General features: G+C 39.2%; 1 long non-coding RNA gene across 1 annotated transcript in view; it reads left to right on the top strand.

Moving 5' to 3' along the window:
• The first annotated feature begins 318 nt into the window (after nucleotides 1–318).
• The window catches only part of LOC116532958, a 211728-nt gene continuing 191402 nt past the window's right edge, over nucleotides 319–20644 (top strand). Inside the window, exon 1 of the long non-coding RNA XR_004261013.1 lies at nucleotides 319–392. This is a non-coding gene — a long non-coding RNA (uncharacterized LOC116532958). The remainder of the gene's footprint in view (nucleotides 393–20644) is intronic.

The following is a 20644-nucleotide window of genomic DNA, read 5'->3' as shown; positions in this document are numbered from 1 at the left end:
TATAGGGCAGATGAGAGATGAAGTTGTGACATGGGCAACTGCTGGCCAGGTGCAGTCTTTGAGCTCATACTCCCATAGTTCAAAAAGTCTTGTGGCCAGTTGTCCAAAGACACGCCAATGGGGAACTCTGTTTCCTTCCATTATGGTGGGCAGGAATGGCTGCATTGTTTCTGGAGCCCAGTGCGAAATGCAATGGTAAGAAAGTGTTAAGTATTTTAAGAGGGCAACAGCAGAACTATACACAAAGCATATGCCCAGTGATTGAATCACTTTGGTAATGATGAAAATTGTTCTAACATATTACCTTCTTCTCTTCAGTGCAGATCCTTTCTTGTGTTATTCACCACTTTGGAAGACACAGAGATATTGACTGGCTGGTGACCATAGATCTGGTAAGTGCAGACTTTATGGAATCAGAAAACTTAAGACTGAAAGAAACATGATTTCAGTGACATCTGGCTAATGCAGCATCATAGCAAATGGCAAAAACTGTGAGAACGCGACTGTTTCCAAGCACGATTAGTTGAATGGGCTAAATAATGTAACAATGCAAAATTTTCAGGGATGCAGAACATAGAAGCTTCTTTCTTGCCCACATGATAGTCCAGTGAAGGCCAGGTGGATTTAGTTCCACATAGAGACTGAAGGCTCTATAGTCTTGTCTATCCACTTTCCTCTAGGGCCCTAAAATCAACTCCATTTAGTTGTTGGATGGGGAAAGAGAATAATAATACAGTTTAGGAGGTCTTCATTGTCCAACACTGAAAGTAGTACCTATCAACTAGACTCACTTTTCTTTGGTTTGAACTAATTGTGTGACCAACCACATCTATCCACCAAGGAGACTGGAAAACGTGGTTTTATGCCTGCAAGAAAATTAATGCAGTTATTGATGGACACCAGTTACTGATGAACACCAACAGTCTCGGCTGCCTGAAGGCTATTAGTCGTAGCTCCGGTCCATGTGAATTCTGTTTAAGAAAATTATTTCCTTCCTTCTTTCCTATGTTAACGGATTTTTGTCATAAACTTGCAATATGCAGGCCTGTGCTAAATGCATGGGATTATAATGATGATAATACACAGAGCTTATATTCATAGAAAACTAGTCACAAACAGAAAAATGCCAAAAAGAGGGCAATATATCTGCTACTTGCTTTAGATGGTGTTGCCTCTGCACTGATAATGGCTCTGGCTTCTCAGATTGGAGCTCCTTAAAACAATGCTAGATTCTCAGTATCTATTCGTTGGGAGAGTTGGTCCCTTCAAGCAGTGACGTTTTAAGATTTTTATGTTCCTGAAACTAAGAAGAGCCAGGAAATCAGCTAAGAAGGCTAGGCAGGCATCAGGAATAATGTGAATGAGGGTTAGCAACAGCAGACTGGAATTTAGGGGTAAAATATAGCAGAATAGAGAGCCCACTGGGTTAGTAACTTGAGGGCTATTTTCTGACTTAAATAAATATGACTTTATTATGGTTAAGCAGTTAAGTGGATCCTTACAGTAGCCGGAGCACAGTGCCTGTACTCTCAAATTTGAAGAAGTCCTCAAACTTTGGAGTACTTAAGAATGATACCAGGAACTTTTAAAAAATTCATATTTCCTGGCCCAAAATTCCATATATGAAGGGCAGAAATCTGAATATATATTTTCAGCAAGTGCTTTTAGATGATTCTGTCTCAGAAACCTTGAGATTGAGATTACATGTCCCGAACAGCTACTGACTGTGGTGAAGAAGCTCAGTGGAGTCAGACTTCCCTGTCTTTTTCTCTCCTGTAAGGTGTCATGTGGTAGATCAGGGGTGATCAGCATCCTTCTGTCTCAGTTTTTGAAAGTGTCTTAGTGCTATGGCTTGCCACTCCTACTCCCATTCCTATCACCTTTTTAGTGTTGCCAGCATTTACAGAGAAGTTATGAGAAGAAGGGAGATTGCAATAAAACTTTCTGCTGGATCTTGGTTTTGGCACACATTTGGACAAAAATTAAGAAGACAAATGAGCCTATAAGACAGCTGGTTCTCAACATCTGGCTAACCATGTGGGCAACACATCTGGATTCAAGGCTCTTTATTCCCCTGTTTGAGTTGGAAAGTTTAGGGTCAGAGAAGCTGTGTTTTTCTCCCTTTAGATAGTTTACCAAAGTAATATCCTCCTTGGGTTGACTCAGAGCCACCCCAGGGGATGGATAATTAGGTCCATTCCCACAAACCACAGACTCAGGCCACCCAGAACTTCAGAAACTGCTGAGAAGACCCTGCTTATCACCACCAAGACATGGTATAGCTGTCCTGCCTCCTACACCTTCTCAGACTACATTTAAAATTTTTTTAAAAAATATTTTGCCTTACAAGGACTGCCCTAGACCCTTACTCTACCCCAATTTAATCTGGAAACAGATGGTAATAGTGGGAGCCAGGATATTCCTACAAAACCATCAGATCCACAATATAGTCAAGAACAACATTTAGGACCTCAGACCCCACCTGGTAGTCCTGTCACACCACATCTGCTTGCTTTCGAAATTCTCTTTGCTTCAATTTCAAAATGTGAAGCAGCTGCTGTGGTAGAACCCTAAGTGAATAAGTCTACATACACAAGGAAGTGATACTTTATAAGCAGTGGATTCTGAAATTATAACTGGAATACCCTTTCTTGCTACACCTATATCTCTGCAAGAGAAAATGTTTAAGTGAGGTTTTAGCTTTAATTAAAGATTGCTAACTTTCCTTTTGATTGTGGCAGAATCTACAGTTAATTGAGGTCTCTGATGACTAACAGGGAAGAACATCCTATTAAGTTGTGGTATCTCTGGGTTTTGAAACATAAAAGTTGATCTGGCTGTAATCCAATTGCAAGAAAGAGAAAATTAGCCAGAAAGAGTATCTTAAATGAGGGACAAACCCTAGCATATTATTTTATTCCTTTGTTGAGAAATTCATTGTACCCCACTCACAACTCACATTAATCTATGTGGAATTTCTGCCAAGTAGGATGGGTACCCAACTACCTAAGGACTGCTCCAGAGGCAAAGCAAGTTAAATCTTCAAGTTCTCATATTATCTTGTTTATGAGGAAGACAGTCAAGAATTTGTGGGAGACTCCTATTTGTGAGCCTTTTCTGACTTCCATACACAGCTCAGGAAGTAATACTACATAAATTCTAGTTATTCACAAAGCAGCAGAGATAGGAGCAGCTCCATGTGTTGTACCTACAATGATAATCAGAGAATAGTCATGGTTAAAGGAATATTCTTGCAAGCCCTTTAGCTCTCTTAAAGATAGGGTCCTGCCTGCCACTGAGGCTTGAAGAGGGTTCAGATAGTGAGCAACTAGTTACCGAGTGCACATTCTGTGTGTGTGTGTGTGTGTGTGTGTGTGTGTGTGTGTGTGTGTGTGTGTGTATATTTATATATGAAGAAATAACTTTGGGCACTTTTTCAGGCCTCTGTTCCTTAATGTTTAAAATGAAAACAATAAAACAATCTCCTAAGTTATATATGTGTGCGTGTGTGTGTGTGTGTGTGTGTGTGTATATACATATATATAGAGAGAGAGAAAGAGAGACAACGAGTAATTGAGTATGAGTATGCATTCAGTAACTGGAAATTGTAGAGTAAAGGGAGGATGGACAAAAGAAAGAGGAATGGGATACCCTGATGTTTAGTAGACCTAAATTACAATCTTGTAAAGAAGAGCTCTGAGTCTGTTAGTTCATTCATCCATTTAAACATTATTTATTTAGTGTGTACTATGTACTAAGTACTGTGCCAATAATTGAGACTATAACAGTAAGCAAGACTTCTTTGTGGAGCATCATGGGTATCATAATGTAGTGTTAATTGCTATTATTGGTGCTATAGGAGCCCATAGCATGGGAAGCAACTACAAATTTCAAAGCTCAGGGAGGTCTTTCAGGAAGAAATAACTTTGATAAGGTGCTTTTTCAGGCCTCTGTTCCTTAATGTTTAAAATGAAAACAATAAATCACCTCCTAAGTTTGGTATAAAAATTAAATGAGATATATGAAAAGTTATTAGTATATTTGCTGGATACAGTAAGCTCTGCAAAGATATAGTCAATACTATTATTTTTGTCTTAATGTTACTCAAACTATCATTACTAGTATACTGTAACTAGTATTGTTATTGCTCTTACAATTATTTGGGATTTGAAGGGCTGGTAGAAAAGAGCCAGGGGAAGGATGGAGACCCTGACAGACAGAGTAACAACGTGTTTGAGTGGCTACAGGCAAGAGACATAATAGCCTGGGTGACTGGACGTTTACTATGTATACAGTATAAAAGAGGAGTGGCAAGAGACCGGATAGAGACATAAACAATATTGTAATCATGAAGAATTTTATAAACCAAATTGAAAGAGTTAAGATTCTACCTCAAAAGCTACAAAAGGATATTACATGCAGTAATGTGATCACACACACAGACTTACAAGCTTATACCACACTTACATCTATAATTTTCAAGTGATCATGTCATAATACAGCTAGGTTTTGTAGAAGAGATAATCCATGATTTTTATTTTTAATTTTGAGAAAACTGAGTCTAACGGGAGTAACCAGATATAACCAGGATAGCAGAAGTAATTACTTCATATCTTTTGAATGCAAATGCCTTGCTATTTCCTATCACACCACACTGCTCTCCGTACCATCCTTTCCATTATTAACATCCTGCTGTTGGCCAAACTGGAAAACTTAGTTTCCCAACTAAACTGTTTACCCTTAAAAGTATGTGGGATACTGTTGAATTGTCTCTAAAAACCAGACTTAAACTTCACACAGAATATTACAGTGTGTTATTGGGAATCCAGTGGTTTCAGCTTTCAAGCACTGTAGAATTCTTCACAAGTAGATTGATCAGGGATAAAATTTTACTGCAAACTGCCCTCCAACCCCCACTCTGATTCTTCTATAGATAAAATTAAGTATCAAATTAACACAAAGACCAGAGGGAAAATGGTCCCGGAGGAGCACCCTACAGATTTCAGAAGAAAAATCATGTTGGAGAATGGATTTTCATTGATGTTGATTCTAGGTGGTTTTAGGGTTTGATTATTCGTAATTTTTGCTAGGCCACAGAGCCAAATTCCTTGCAGGTCTCAGATGCCTTCCTCAATCACTGACTGTAAATTTGATGTAAATCATCAGACTGTAAATTTGATGCCTTCTGCTCCCAACAACCTGCCCTTCCCTCACGAACTGTTTCAGGGGTTACAATCCTGATTTTCCATGTGCTAACAACTTTGAACGTACTGCCAAAATGCATCTATATTAGATATATCTCAATAGAAATGCCTCTATTGAACTACAATTTAATATTATATGTTTTTAAATTGTGTGTTCATAAGATATCTTAACCTGGAATTCCCCAAAAGGCTAGATGCACAGACTTGCCTACCAATTAGTAGTTTATTTTGGGAGGTGGCCCTAAGGACTAGGAATGGGAGACTGAGAAGAGTGAAAGAGGGAAGCAGGGAAAGCCAGTTCAATCTGTGTAACTGACATGGTCACTGAGTGGGCAAAGAGCCTCAAGCCTCCTAGGACATTCTGATGAACTGAGGAAAACAAACCACAAAATTGTCCTCAAGAGACAGAAGAGACTAATTAGTAACTGGCCCCCATCTCCATTGGTCAAAGGTTTGTCCCACAAGTGGTTAATTTCTCTGCATTTTCAGATTTGTGCATGCATCAGAGTGTTGAACAGGTTTCTACAGGCGTACCATATTGTGATGACAAAGCAGAAAGCAAGAGATAAGAGTGCAGCTGAGGCAAACTATGATTGGGATAGGTATCCCAACAATGGCAGGAGAAAAATGCAGACCAAGAGGATGTGAAATGGAGCACCAGAGGTATCAGGAAACACCCAAGGTGCAAAGGCAGAACTAGGACTTCAATCCAAGTAGTCTGTCTTGGAAGCCCAAGCTCTTATAGCAATTGTTCTCAAACTTCAGTGTGCTTCACACTCAACTTGAGGGCTTGTTGAAACTTAGCTTACAGAGCTCCACTTTTAGAATTACTGATTCTGTGTGTCAGAGGTAGGGGGCAGATAATTGGTACTTTTCTCATTTCTCAAGTTGTGCTGCTGGTGCTGGTCCAGGAATCACATCTTGAGAACTGCTGCATCACACATAAACACTGCTATCTTGCTGAGGGTTGCTGAGAACAGCAAAGGAAACATTCATCACTATGGAGAAAAGTTGTGCCCAATTCACTGACTTTCAAGTTTTTAAGAAACTGTTTAAATGCTTCTCAAATCTTCTCCTCCACAGGAAATACAAGGTCTAAATCAAAAATATTTGTGTCAGAAATGATACGCTTGGTTCATGAGGCACTAGATAATCAAAGAAATGGTATTGTGATCAACTGCCATACTTCAAGCAGGAGTCCGAAAGAAATAATTGTGAAACTTAGAAAGTCATGAAAATCCAAGAGACTTGAAGTATGATGAAGCTGAACTTCAAAATGAGAATGTGAAAGTGAAAATGGAGCAGCTGTCATAACTAAATATTTATATCTGGGGTGCTCTGTAATGAGTTTTCAATTTTTGCTACATTTAATGAATAGCTATTAACAAAACTGAAAAAATAAATAAGACATGGTTTCTATTTTTAAAAGTTTACAGTTGAATAAGGATGAAAAACAAGAAAGCAATTAAAATAAAAATATACTGGGTAAACTTTCAGAGAAAGAAACAACCCTGTGAGAACATAAGAAAGTAGCAAAATTTTGTCTCACAAAACTTAAAAACATTTTAATAAGGAGGTGATAATTAACTGGGTGTGAAGGAGGAATAGGACTTGCCATGTAAAGAAGGAAAGAAACACCACTCTGGGCAGAGGGAACACCACACAAGGAATCATGAAAGGCCTGGAATGTGTTGAAAACGATGTTATGCTCAGCTTGATTAAAGAGTATCAAGGTATATACAGGAACCAGACTGTGAAGTTTTCAAGTGCCAGCTAAAAGGCTTGAACTTCTAATAAGCAGTAGAGAGATAGCAGAAGTGTTAAAACAAAATTTGGCACAAGCAGATGTATTTTTTAAGCTTCAATTTTTTAGAAAGATTTCTCGATGAAGTGTGGAAGATGAAATTGATTGGAGAAATGAGGTGTGGAAGATTAAATGTGGAAATGAAGATTCTGAAAACAGGCACTGGCAGCAGGGATATTCTGTCTCTGCGGAAGAGGGCAGATTTGAAAGATAAAGAAAGATCAGAATCAAGAGTCTAAATGGATGCAAGATATGGGGCGGCGGGGGGGAAAGAAGGAATTTCAGGAGTTAGTTGTCAGTTGGGAGTTAGTTCTTCACAAATATGTGAGCCCTTTATCTGGCTCTCAGAGTTTTCCCATAATGCTTAAGGGTTTTTATTTGGTTTGTTTTGCTATTAAGCACCTAGGCATAGCACCTAAAAGAGACTAAAGTAAGGCTTCCATGTTGTTTTCAAAAATGCAAAATATAGGTAAAACAAACATGTCAAGATTAAGTAAATTCTCAAGGCTGTCTTCAATGTGCATCGAGATCCTCTGAGTATTCCCTGTTCCCTCACTTACCCAGTTCTTACAATTCCTTTATGACAGAAGATCTCTTAGGACCTGTGTTCCATTGAGCACGCTCTGGAAAATGCTGACTTAGGAGGCCCAGGAGCTCATCTCTTTGACAGTGGGGTAACTCCTAACAGATAGAAAGATGGAAGAAGATCCCTCCAAGGAGGCCTTGTGGTAGGGTGGACAGGTCCTGACTTCAGAGGCGGTCAAATCTGGAACAGTAACCTGATTCTGCCCTTAATATGTCTGTGATTTGGGGCAAGTTAGGTGAACTCTGGATCTCAGTGTACTCATCTGCAAAGAGCAAATAAGGATGCCTACCTTGTAGAGTTGTTGGGGGTATTAGGAAATACATATATATAAAGTGTCTGGTGCGTAAGCAACAAATTATAGCTGCTGATTTTACATTGGATAGGCCTAGAATTTTAGCTCTGCTAAAATTATATTATTACCACTTCTCCTGTTCTAGCTTTTGACTGCATTCGGAATATCCTTATCCTCCTTTGTCTCCTGGTGCTTTAAATCCTTACCTTTTGTTTTGTATTGTTCACAAGCAGTGTTGCTGCCTGTAACCTTCTACTGGTGTTTGTTCTTGCATGATTTAGCTTTTGTTTTCTGAACTGGGTGATCCGTTCATTGGAAGAAGGTCAACTGGTCTGTGGTGTGGAACTATACTTGATGATTTACAGGGTCAGAAATCATAGTTAGGAGAGTTTGCTTTACAAAAAAAAAAAAAAAAAGTAAAAGCAGAGTGAGAAATCTGGAAAGCTGAAACATGAGCTATTTCTGTACAATTCCATGGCTCCAGATCCAATTTCTGTTTTGCTAAGAAGGATGACTCATAAGACTAAATCATAAGCATATCAGAAAAAATAACTATTATGACCTCTTCAGGTTGTAGTTGAAAATGATTAAATACTATTGTAAGGATATGTCCTGTGGCTGGAGGGTAAATGTTGGCTTAACTGAAACAGAAAACTTGACTAATTCTGTTCTCCATTATAAGATTCTAAGCCAGTGATTTTTTTTTAACCAGTATATCACATTTACTCTAGTATCCATATCTAATATCAGCTTATTCTCAACTTCTCTCCCAAGCCAAAGTAATTTAGAAACCTGCAATAAGATTATCATTGGTCATTAAGATTAACAAACTTTAAACATGGACTTTTTCATTTTTCTGCTCAAAATTTTCCATGGCTCCCCATTGTTAACTGAATTAACCACAAACTGCTTCATGTGTAATTTAAGGTTCTCCACAGAAATCATGAAGCAAAGGGGAACTAAATTATATGTCTTAGGCCATGCTTCTCTAACTTTATTATACAAACAGATGACTTGGAAATCTTGATAAAATGTGATTCTGATTCAGTAGCCTTCATGTGGTGTAGCTCAGAGGAAGGTTATGGCAAGATCTTAGCTGATGAGGCTTTAAGGAAGCAAGAAAGAACCTTAAGCACTAAATTCCAGGCATGGCAGAAAACAAGACAGTGAAGGGCTTCAGTGGAAAATAGGAGTAAGAGATGAATACACCTGGAAAAACTTCCAAGAGATTTTCCCTCCAAACGCTACTCTCTTTGAGACAACTGCAGGGTGCTCAGGCATCTGACTTGCTTTCTATGGTTTATATTTTTCTCTATCCAGGTACTTCATACCAAGTTTCCAAGAGGCTTGGAAGTCATAATCTAAAACCACTTGAATTTTTTTAAACCTATACTAGAGCTGTGTTCTAAGTTGGAGAATATGTTCCTTGACTCTTCCATACTTGAGAAAATATACCCATCTTTTTTAGGGTAGATTAGGGCAGCCTTCACTTTTCTTTGGTTTGGGAACTTTAATCATGATATGTAGGGGCCAGACCATCAGTCACAAAGCTCAATCTAAAATCACATAGGAGTATTCATGCACATCAAACTTGCCACAAAATTCCAGATTTTTAAGATGTCAGGATGATAACTTATCAAATACTTATTATATAATGAGTACCATTATAAGGGCTCTATATACATTATTTCACTTGAATCATAGTATATCAGCATTGAATAACTGTCAGTTCAACGAAATTGAATGTCTCATAAAATACTTCTAAAACCTTTTTTGGGGTTTGCTTTAAGTTGGTCCTTTGTATGATTGGTACATAGTGGTTGGTATTTTGTGATTGGATACTATTTAGCTTCTCTTCATAATTTTGAGATTATTAGACTCAAAGGTAACTACTGAAAATTCATTATCTATAACTGGAGGCGATTTTGAACATTAATAATGCATTTGAAGTATTCTTATTTGGTGTTTGAAAAACATATTGTTCTAAAAGTTTGAGTTCTTGGCACCAATCCTTCTGGGATTTTGCTGAGCTCCTTAACTGAGTTATTTTCATTCATCAAACTGTTGCTTGGAGCTATCATAATACCATAGAAAGTTCTGCTCTGAATCTCACTTTGGCCTTTACTTGGTTAATATTCCATTTTGAAATTCAGTTCATGGGTTATGTCTCCCTTCACTGACTTCTGTGGAAGTAAAACATTAATGTGTTAAATTGTTACCTGCTTACTTGCTTTTAAAAGAGAAGTCCAAAGGTTAACAAAATAGAAATATTTTCTCAGCAAAGCTCTGTTGTAATATTAAACTTCCAGTTTGTTTCTGGAACCAGGTCCACAGGAAGGCTTTCTCTACTATGTGGAATTATTTAAACACAGATGCTTTTGGCCCTTGTCTCTACTGCAGTGGTTCTGATTATGGCTGTGTGTAGAAAAACCTTGGGAGATTTTTTAAAGTATAGATCTTTAGATTCTAACCACAGCTCTAGTGAATAAGAGCCTCTCAGATATGGCCTGGAACGTCTGTATTTTAAACCCACTGCCAACAGCACCTCTGACCAACAGCTCACTTCATGGTTCTTGTGCCCAGCCAGTTTCAGACTACTGCCGTGAAAGTGTCTGATCAAAAATGGAGGAAAGCTATGTCTTTACTTGGCCAAACAGCTTAGAAATTCAGAAGTGTGCTCTGGGGAATACATCCTGTGAAGCCTATCTAAAAGGCCAGTTCTAGGACCCTAACCTAGACTCTGAATCATATTTTCAGGGTCTCAGAAATCTATCAGGGTCCCCATGGGATTTCCATGCACACTGAAGTTTTAGATTTTCTTTCTATATGAGTGAGCAATCAATCACCTAGGGATACTGTATTGAGTTCACTGCCCTTATTTTTAACCCCTGATTTGTGGGAATACTCAGAATAATTCTAATGAGTTGTACTCAAAATTTTAAAAATAATTAGTGCTCCTTAGTGAAATCTATGAGTCTTCTTCCTAGGAAATTTCACATAGACACATACACATATTTCACACTTTTCATTTCAGAAGGTTCACAGACTTGAGACCAATTTATATATCCCAGATTAAGAACTGGTACCCTGAAGAACTGAGTCAATTAACTTTAGTAAACATTTTGTCTTGATGAGTCCTCTCTAGGACACAGCAGGTCTACAGAAAAGAGGAGAAGTCTAGCCCAGTAAGGTAGAGTGGGAGTGAGAGAACAGGGAAGAGGACACGCAGGTTGGGCCCTGGTCAACATGAAGCCCACGCTGAATGGAGGCCTTCCTTTATGAAACCCTTTGACACAAGGATGGGCACAAACACTCTCTTTTTCTCTCTGACCCAAGACACTTTGATAGGTAATAGCTGTTTCTCAATTAAAGAAATATTTTTATAATACCTACTGTTTTGCCAGCTATTGCCACAAGCTGGAGGTATAAAGATGGATCAGACACATGTGCTGGTTTCAAGCGGCTCACAGCTATTGGTATATTCCATATTGCTGGGTTTTTACACCCAGTTGGCTGTCTCACAAACCTCACTGTTATGGTCATGAAATATCCAGCCAAAGACATTAGCCGCAGTTTTAGAAATTTGCCTGACTGATCTCCTATTTGGTTTTTCAGCCTACTGCTCAGTGCATTCCTCTGTGGGCTCTGCTCCTGGATTGCATCCCTAGCCCTCCAGATTTGCCTCTCCTCCTTTGGGTTTCGTGACCCATTTGGACTTCCTTCTCTGGCATATGAACCTCGTATTTCCCGGACATTTGACTCTACTTGCTCTAATGACTTTGGTGCCCCTGGAGCTCTGGCTTCCTACATTAACATTCCTGGACCTCAAAATCCTCATTAGCACTGCAGTTTCCAACCTGGAGAGAAAGAAACTTTCATTCATTTATTCGACAACATTGAGTGTGCCAGAGACTATTCTAGGTGCTGAGAGCCCATCAGTGAGATAAACAGACAAAAATCCCTAGGATCATAGAGTTTACATTTTAGCAGGAAGAAATTCAGAACAAATGCAAAATAGTTACATATATAAGCACATAAATAATATATGTAATAAACACAGTCAATCTTTATTACTCATGGACTCCGTATTTGTGAATTCATCTATGTGTAAAATTTATAACCCCAGAATTAAAATACAGCATTTTTGTGGTCATTTAAAAACATGCCAGAGCAGTGAAAAACCTGAGTTGCCTGACACATGTCTCTAGCTTGTGTCAAGGCAAAGTTCTGCCTTTCTGTTTTCATCCTCATACTATAAGTATCATTTTCACAGTCCATTTAGTTCCATATTTCTCTCGTTTTTGTGTTAATGATTTTTCTGTTTAAAATGCTCCCACCCAAGCATCACGCTAAAGTGCTGTTTAGTGTTCCTTAGTAGAGGAAGGCAGTAATGTCACTTATGGAGAAAATGCATGTGTTAGATAAGCATCCTTAGGGCATGAGTGGTAGTGCTGTTGGCCATGAGTTCAATCTTAATGAATCAACAATATATATTAAGGTTTCTTTAAATAGAAACATATATATAACAAGGTTATATACTGTTTGGTTGACAAAATCAATGTGACCAGAGACCTATAGAAAGTATAATGGTTCAGTATTCACTGATTCATTGTTTGCAGTGACATAACCACAGCAAATAGTGAGAATTGACTATATATGTTAATATTAGATCAGATTTTAGTAAATGTTATGGATGAAAAATAGGTTCCAAGGTATACAGGGAATGTCTGGGGTGGGGGTTAACTTCCACTTTACAATTCGATGTTCAGGTGACAGTTGAGCCAAATTGTAAAAGAGGTGAAGGAGGAATCCGTGAGTCTATCTGGGGGGGAAGTATAGTAGGCAGAGAAAAGAGCAAGCACAAAGGCTGTAAGGCAGGAACATGTTTGGGGGTGAGAAAAGAAGGAGGTTAGAGGAGTTGGCATGGGGCAAGCAAAGGGGAAAGAAGTGGAAGCTGATATCAAAGCTTTATGGAGAAACAAAAGATTCTATAAAGACTGGCTTTTTCTCTGAATGTAGGAAAGCTATTGGAGAGTTTCCAGTGTGGAAAGTGACACAATTTAACTTATATTTTAACAGCATTTTCTGTGTTGAGCATAGACTGAAAAGGAACCAGAGTGTTAGCAGGTAACCCATTTAGGAGGCTTATACAATAATCCAAGGGAGAGATGATTGTGGCTTAGTTCTGGGTGGTAGCAGTGGAGATGGTGAGGAGTGATTAAATTCAGGATATAATTTGAAGGTAGAGCCAACAGGATTTGCTGCTGAGGAAATGTGGAATATAAAAGAGAAGAAGCAAAAATGATGCCAAGGGTTTTGGCCTATGCAACTAAAAAATGGAATTGTTATTTGGTAAGTCAGGCAAGCTTGGAAAGGTGCAGGTTTATGGGTGATGTAATCAGGAGTTCTGTATTGTACATTTGAGATATCCAAGAGAGCTCAAGAAGAGATGTAGACTAGACAGATTCAGTATTAGTTCGAATTTCAGAGGACAGGCCTGGACTGAAGCATCATTGTTCCATTGATGGCTTTATAGCCATAATCCTGGATATCCAAGTGTGATATATATCTAATCCTCAATATATATCCTAGAGATAGATATTTATATATCTATATGAGTAGAAAAGAAGAGGCTCTAGTTCTGACCTTGGAAGTGCTACAACATGATGGAATATGAAGAAAAACCAGCTAAGAAAACTGAGAAGGAGCAACAGATGAAGTAGAAGACAAAAACAGGAAAGTAAGGTTGTCCTAGGAGCTGACAGAAGAAAGTGTTTCAAGGAGGAGTGTGTGATCAACTGCATCAGAATCTGCAGTGGAATCAAGAAATATGAAAAGAGAACAGAGCTTTGGATTTAGCAACACAAAACTCAATGGTGATCTTGACACAGCAGCCTAAGGATGAAAGCTTAATGGTAGAGTCTTCAAAAGAGAACAAGAAGAGATAAATTTGAGTCAGCAACTATAAACAAGTCTTTCGAGGATTATAGCTGTAAAGAGGAGTGGAGAAATGGCAGGAGGAGGGTGGGCAGCAGTATATAGAGAGGACATGAGTGTCAGGAAAGAGGTTTTCATTAATGGTGGGAAAAATTACAGCATGCTTGTTGTCAGAAGGCAATTTTCCATGAGTCTCTTCCATTTCTGCATGTCTTATCATAAAAGACACTGATTTTGCTTTGGCTCTAGATTCCTTTTCAAGGATATTTGTATGGTGAACAACTTTTGAAGACAGACAGGGCATCTCTTCCAGAACAAAAGGCAGCTATGTTTACTGACCAGGTTAATAAATAATTCAGGTTCCCCAAGTTTGGGGTTCCTCTCTTTCAATGCCACTCACTATGCATGTAAGTACCACCTGGCCCTTTTTATATCACCCTGTGGGACTTGGGGCTCAGGTAGCCAGCACTATAAAATGCTGATCCTCTGGCTGCTCCTGTTGTTGTCAGCAATTAAGTCCTTTGTCAATGACCCAGGAGCCTTATGGCTTCTCCCAGCAGCCATGAAACTGTGGGAGGCTAACTTGTGGCTTGCAATTAGGGTGAAACCTCAGACCCTTCACAGTTCTTGACACTTGTACATTAGTAAAAACAATCTGGTAGAAGAAACAAACTATTGATGTAGGAGAGAGGGGGAAGGATACCTGGAGCAATGCATTGAGTGGTAAGAGGGGAATCTATTGTTGAAGTATAGGATCTCAGACAGTTCTTCCCCAGTAATAGAAAAGAAGGCAGAGTAAATGGGAACAGATGCCAGTAGTTGGATAAGTATGCTCATGGGAGTGTGGGGACATTTTCCTGCCATTGCTTTTGTTTCTTCAGTGAAATAAGAAGCATTGTTATTAGCTGAGGTTGGGAAGGAAGTGTTGGAGGTTAGAGAGGGAGGAAAATGTACAGAATTGTCATCTATGCATGTGGGAGAAAATGGATTACACAGAAGCAGGTAGATCAATAAGCATTATTACTGTCCTAATTCTTAAGTGAGAACTCTTAGCAGGATGTACTCACACTTCCCCTTTATGACAATCATCATAAACAAATGCTGGTGACTTTTTTCCTTTTAGCATTAGTAAACAAGTGTGGTCAACAATTGTTATCACAGGTACATGTGATGCACAGTCAAGTCAGATGGATACAGTTTACCGGTTACACACTGGCAATTTTGCCCAGGTGTTCTGGGAGTATATGTTTCTGTGTAAATTAAGCTTGAGATTCACATTTTTGTAACAAGTGGCTATTCTGTTTGCATTGTGAAATTTTAATTGCATTACTTGAGAATGGCTGTTCAATTTGCGTCTTTTATTGGTGATGCTCTGTTTTCTAGCTTACTAGACATTTACTTTACTTCCAGCTAATTACTGTAGCTTAGATTTTAATGTCCTAATTAACTATTCTTATTAACTTTATGGCAAGAGCTGCAGCATAACAATCATTTTGTACAAAAACATGCTTGATAATATAAATAGTATACCCCTTTCACCTGCAGAGAGATGAGGAAGGCCAAGCCGGTGGCATTCATTTAGGCTTGGTCCCACTGAACTAATTATTTTAAAGCCCAGGCAAGTGGATCTGTCCTCAGCGTCATGGTGAGACATCCTCACCAAGGCAGCTGTCTTGGCTGGGAATCTTCTTCTCAATCAAAACATTCAAGCCCCAGACACTTTTTGAAATCTAGCAAAGCATGCCAAGAGTAAACAGAGATGCCTGTATTTCTCAAATAGTCTTTATTCAGTCAGGACTCTCTGATATCTTATTTGTTGTGATGATTTAATTAGTCAACCAACAGGCACTTCTCTGCACCTCCCATGTGTCCACATTGTTTTGTATATTAGTCAAGATAGACTAGGCTCTGCCATGGTCATAAGTAACCTTCTAAAGCACAGTTGCTAACACAGTGTAAAGGTTTACTTTTCAGTCATGTAGAGTCTTGTGCAGGTCAGGACACTGTCTCTCATCTTGTGCTACTTGTTCTGGGATATGGTGATCCCAAGGTTACCATGATATGGGGGAAATTTTCCAGAGTGTTAATCAGGATGTATTTGGTTAATATCACTTTTATCCATAGCATATTGAGCAGATTCCAGTACATGATCCTAACCCTAAGTGCCAGGAAAACTGAAGGATGTGGAGGAGCATATGCACGCTTGGGGAGCCCCTATGGTTCCTATTGCACTATGTCAGCCACTGAGAAGGGACACGAGGGTGAATAAGGCTAAGTCCTTGCCCCTCAGAAGATTTTGCAGAAAAGAAAGCAACTGAAACTCACCAAGTACTTCTCCTTGTCATGTATTGTACTAGATATATTATAATATTTCAGTTCATTTTCTAACACTATGTTTATCATTTATCCACTAGTTATTGAACAACTACTATTTCTTAGGGGCTGAGAAGTACACTAGATTTCAAAGTAGTCTAAGACTCAATATCACCTTTCAAGAGAAAAGAAGATAAGCAAAACTGTCAAGCTAATATAATATAGTGTGATAAATACCACAATAGGAGTATATGAGTTTCCTAGAGCTTCTCTAAAAAAGTACCACAAACTAGGTGACTTAAAACAACAGAGAGATTTATTATCTCACAGTTTTGGAAGTTAGCAGTCAGAAATCAAGGTGTCAGCAGAGCCATGTTCCCTCTGAGACTCTGGGTGGAATCCCTCTGTGACTCTTCCTAGCTTCTAGTGGTGGCTGTCAATCCTTGAGATTCCTGGTCTTGAGCTACATCACCGCAGTAGCTACCTCTGTCATCACGTAGAACTCACCCTCTGTGTCTTGATCTTCATATGGCATCTTTCTCTTATAAGGACACCAGTCTTATTGGATTAGGGCCCACCCGAATGACTGCATCTTAACTTATTGTATCTGCAAATACCTATTTCTAAATAAGGTCATATTCATAGGTATTGAGGATTAGAACTTCAACATATGATTTAGGAAGACACAATTTAATGCATAAGAAGAGGTAAGCTCAGGATGCTATAAAAACACACAGGAGTGGCCAGGCGTGGTAGCACATGCCTGTAATCCCAGCACCTTGGGAGGTCGAGAAGGGTGGATCACCTGAGTTTGGGAGTTCAAGACTGGCCTAACCAACATGGAGAAATCCTGTCTCTACTAAAAATACAAAACTAGCCAGACATGGGTGGTACATGGCTATAATCCCAGTTTCTAAGGAGGCTGAGGCAGAGAATCACTTGAATCTATAAGGCAGAGGTTATGGTGAGCCAAGATTGTACCACTGCACTCTAGCCTGGGCGACAAGAGCAAAGCTCCATCTCAAAAAAAAAAAAAAAAAAAGAAAGAAAGAAAGAACACACACACGCGCGCGCGCGCACACATACACACAGGAGTAACACTTGAGTCAAAGAAATTTCCTAGAGAAGGTAATGTCTAAGTGAAGCCCTCAAAACCTAGAAGTGAACAGTCATTGGAAGAAAGGCACTCCAAGCAGAGGAACCAGCATGTGCAAAGCTCTAACAGCAAGAGAGAGTCTGATGCATTGTGCAAGCAGTTCAATCTGATGAAGTTAAATTAGGGGTAATGGGAAATTTTATGCATCAACTTGACTAAGGTACGCCCAGATAGCTGGGTAAAAACGAAACACACACACACACACACACACACACACACACACACACACACACACACACACACTCTCTTTACTTCTGGGTGTGTCTGTGAGGGTATTTCTAGAAAAGATTAGCATTTGAATCTTAGTGAAGAAGATCTACCCTCATCAATACCAGCAAGCATCATTCAATCCATTGAAGGCCCAAATAGAACAAAAAGGTGGAAGAAGCATGAATTCTCTCTCTCTCTTCTTGATCTAAGACATCCATCTGCTCCTGATCTCATACATCAGAGCTCCTGGTCCTTGAGCCTTCAGACTCTGGGTCTTGCAACAGAAGCAACTCCACCCCCACCTCACCAAGTTCTCAGGAACTTTGACCCAGTTTTCAAGCCTTCAACCTCAAACTAGGAGTTAGACCATCAGCTCCTCTGGTGCTCAGGCACTGGAACTTGGACTGAAAGAGATCACTGGCTTTCCTGGATCTCCAGCTTGGAAATGGTAGATTGTGGAACTTCTAGTACTATATAACTGCCTGAGCTAATTCTCATAATGTCTCCTTAAATGCCCATCTCTCTATATATCCTATTGGTTCTGCTTCACTGGAAAACCCGGACTAATACAGTGGGAAAGTAAGAAGAGATAGGACTAGAGGGCTGGAAAAAAAGACTTGATTGTGAAAGGGCATTGAATGGGCTGGAACTTTATCCTGAGAACCAAAAGGTTTAAGTAGGGAAGTGAGAGTATAAAGGGAAGGGACAGTATGAGAATTTTAAAAATATTATTCTAGTTGCATAATGGGGTAAGGATTGAAGAGGGCAAGGTTGGAGTTTCCTGGTCTTGAGATATATCACCTAATGGAAGTTACTAAAATAATCTAGGGAACAAGTGACAACTCTAAGAATGGCAGCAAGAGTAGTGGTAAACAGAACTGAGAGGAAGCTGGGGATATTTAGGAGGGAAAATTATACTTTATGATTATTAAGACATAAGGGAGAAATAATGGTAAAAGATGACCCCCAGTTTCTGGCTAGATGGTGGCGCATAATTCAGTGAGATAAGGAACAAAAGAAGAGGAGTAGGTTTGACAGAGGTGAGGAGTTGGGGTTGGGTGGATTGAGGATGGGAAAGTTGCTGATGGTAAGAAAGTTGCTGAGCTAGAGATACCTGTAAGATATGTCACCGGGAACCCAGGCAGTTTGTTAGCAATGCAGCCTAAATCCCTGTGCTCTTTCAGCCACATCCTATTGTCCACCAAAGCTGCACTAGCAAAATTCTAATGGAAAACAAAAATACGCTTACACTATTCAGTACTGAGTATAACTGGACTTCATCAAAGGGAAAGTCCTTGTGACCCAAGAAGAGAGATATGTCTTGAAGGACAAGGCAAATAATCTTGAGCTAGGTCTTTGAATGAGAAAATTTGGAAAGCCAAAGAGAAGTGGGAAGACATACCATGTGGGAGCACAGCAGGAGAAACAGTGAAAAGGGAGATTGAAACTGGCCTCCCAGGGTAAACCATTCAATTTGAGAAAGTGAGAGAGATTAGATGGGGCAGGTGAAGACAGGTGAGGGAAGTCCTGGCAGCCAAATGCAAGTTCTTTTTGGTGTCATCTAGCTAAAATGGCACTATCTCCCAAGAGCATCTCATTCTCTGGGTATGAAGAGAAAGCTCATTCCACAGTGCTTTCAGAATGAATAAATGCATGAATGAATGTTTACTGGGATCACCAAATTATTAAGGTTTCTTTTTGATACATGAGTGAGCATCTTTGTTTACACTTTTTATTTTAGTGACTTTTTCTTGTCCTTCAATGAGAAGATGAGGACATTTTTTAAAAGAAAAGAAAAGAACAAGATTATTTTGCTTTTTTAGTAGTGGGGACTTATTTTAGTCTAAGGGGAGGCATCATAGAAAAAACCCTCAGCCAGAAGTTAGGACATTGTGGTTCTCAGCCACTAATGAGCTGTATGACCTCGGTCTCTAGGCCTCTGCAGGCTCTGGTTGCTTCATTTGTAAAGTAAAACCCAGACTGGGTCATCTTTCAGGTCCCTTCCAGCTCTATGATTTTATGATTTGCTCTTAGTCTTTATGAGCCCTGTATGATTTATCAGTGTCCCCGATACACACAATTCCAATGATGCAAAAGCATTGTAAAGAGCTGAATTTTGCCTATATTTTCACTATGTCAGAATAACTCAATGATTCTTTTAATTCAATTAACCAAATATTCAGATACTTTCATGCTGGCTGCATGCAACTGTACCTGGTTATGTGCCAATCCCATTTGATGTCCATACTAGTTCCTATCCAATCTGATTGGTACCAGTGAGGAAGCCTGGGTCAGTTATCTTACTTTGACAGTACCTGAAGATGATTGATTAACCAGGGACTTCACAACAGAGGTTCTTTAATTTTAACGTGGGAAAGCCGGGGTTGGGTAGATTGAGGATGGGAAGGTTACTGAGGGTGGGAAAGTTGCTGAACTAGAGATACCTGAGAGATGTGTCACAGGGAACCCAGGCAGTTAGATAACAATGCAGGCTAAAATCCCTATGTTATTCTAGCCACATTCTATTGCCAATCAAAGACCCACTAGCAAAATTCTAATGGAAAACAAAAATACTCTTATTCAGTACTGAGTGTAACAGGAGTTCACTGAAGGGAAAGTCCTTGTAAGAAAGAATGCTCTGAGGGAGTGTGTGAAAATGCAGATTGCTGGGCCCTAACCTCAGAGAGTTGTGGGTGGTACCCAAGTCTCTTCATTTTAACATTCTCAAGGGAGGAGTCCATTGACCGTTATATGAGAAATGTTACCTTATATGGGGAAGAAAACTTTGCTGAAAAACATTAAGTAACACTCTAGATAAATTGTGGTTTATGGTTTATAAACCAGTAACTTAATTGTAGATGTTAGTATATGAAATTATTGGGATAATTGGTACTAGAACTACTACAAGTCTCTGAAATTAGCAACAAATCACTCTGAGAACAGAAAGCGCTGAGTGGCTACCAGTAGTTTGCCTTTTCCTGGCTTTATGTGCTGCTCTGACTGGTGTTGTCTGTTTCTTAACTGGAATCATCAATTTATACTGATGTTGATATGCCCATTGAGGATAGGTCCATCTCTCTCTAGAGCATCCAGTTCTTCTTGTACAGGCTTTGTGTTTCAAACAAAAGCTCATCAACTTCCC

Source organism: Sapajus apella, unplaced genomic scaffold, assembly GCF_009761245.1.
Source record: "Sapajus apella isolate SASKATOON/1434 unplaced genomic scaffold, GSC_monkey_1.0 scaffold78, whole genome shotgun sequence".
Taxonomy (NCBI): domain Eukaryota; kingdom Metazoa; phylum Chordata; class Mammalia; order Primates; family Cebidae; genus Sapajus; species Sapajus apella.
This window is presented reverse-complemented; position numbering and strand designations above follow the sequence as displayed.